This window comes from Humulus lupulus, chromosome 1 (genome assembly GCF_963169125.1).
Source record: "Humulus lupulus chromosome 1, drHumLupu1.1, whole genome shotgun sequence".
Lineage (NCBI taxonomy): Eukaryota > Viridiplantae > Streptophyta > Magnoliopsida > Rosales > Cannabaceae > Humulus > Humulus lupulus.
The window spans coordinates 117,070,587-117,071,733 of NC_084793.1; the positions used below are offsets into that span (position 1 = coordinate 117,070,587).

General features: G+C 33.7%; 1 non-coding gene across 1 annotated transcript; it reads right to left on the reverse strand.

Annotated features, from left to right (window-relative positions):
• Nucleotides 1-800: 800 nt before the first annotated feature.
• Nucleotides 801-907, reverse strand: LOC133813278 (small nucleolar RNA R71). The gene has a single exon (XR_009884308.1). It is a non-coding gene; the product is annotated as a small nucleolar RNA R71 (small nucleolar RNA).
• Between the last annotated feature and the right edge of the window lie 240 nt (nt 908-1,147).

Below are 1,147 nucleotides of genomic sequence, written 5' to 3' on the forward strand. Positions count from 1 at the left end.
AATTTTTCAATAATCTTTTGGAATTATATCAAGAAATACAAATTTTAAATATTTTGCTTAGATTTTTACAGCCTTTTGAATCGTCTAATTCTGAGCTATATCAAGAAAGTTGTAGCAATAATATCGTCAGTGGCTGCATATGAAGAACAATGGAGAAAAGGGAAAAATGCTATTGCCATGGTGGTAGACATTTAGGGTTGCGGCCTACGATACCTTCTAATTTCAAGGGGACTATACAATGGTTTAGGGCTAATTTTTAGAATAACTCTTGATTATGAATTTTGGAGATCTGAATTGCAGAAGAGAAGAAAATACGTCATTCTTTTCTACATTCAATCTAGTTTTTCATTCTTTTCTCTAGAATTTCTTTATTTTAAATTTAAGATTTTGTTTATGATCTTGTTTGTGATTATGGAGTAGTTCTCTTTTATGTAAGGGTTATTTCAAAACCCAAGACATGAAATCTTGAGTGATATGATGAACTTTATTCTTTCTATTTACTTATATTTAACTGATTCTATTCTTCTAATTGAATGCTATGCATATTGTGATATCTTATTATGTAGCCAACTAATTAGGGTGTTACATTATTCTATTATCGTCTTATGATTGCTATTCACTTAATTGTCCATGGTTCTTTCAAAGTGACTGAAGAGCAGATTAAGTTAAGAGTCTTTCCATTCTCTATGAAATATGGTGCTAAGGAATGACTCTATTATCTTCCTCCTTGATCTGTGAACACATAGAATGAGATGAAGACTTTGTTCTTGGAGCACTACTTTCCAGCATCTAAGGTCAGAAGTATAAGGAAGGAAATTTGTGGCATTCGCCAACAAACTGGGGAGTCATTGTATGAGTATTGGGAGTTGTTTAAGAAATTATGTGCTAGCTTCCCTCACCATCAAATAAGTGAGATACTCCTCATCTATTATTTTATGAAGGACTTTTACCATTTGATAGGAGTATGGCTGATGCGGCAAGTGGGGGAGCTCTGGTGGATAAGACTCCTGCTAAGACCAAGAGCTTGATTTATAATATGGCTACGACTTCCCAACAATTTGGTGTTCGCAAAGAAGTACTAGTAAAAGGAGTTAATGATGTGAATTCTAATGTAGAGAACTAGCTCGCTAAGTGGACTACTATGGTG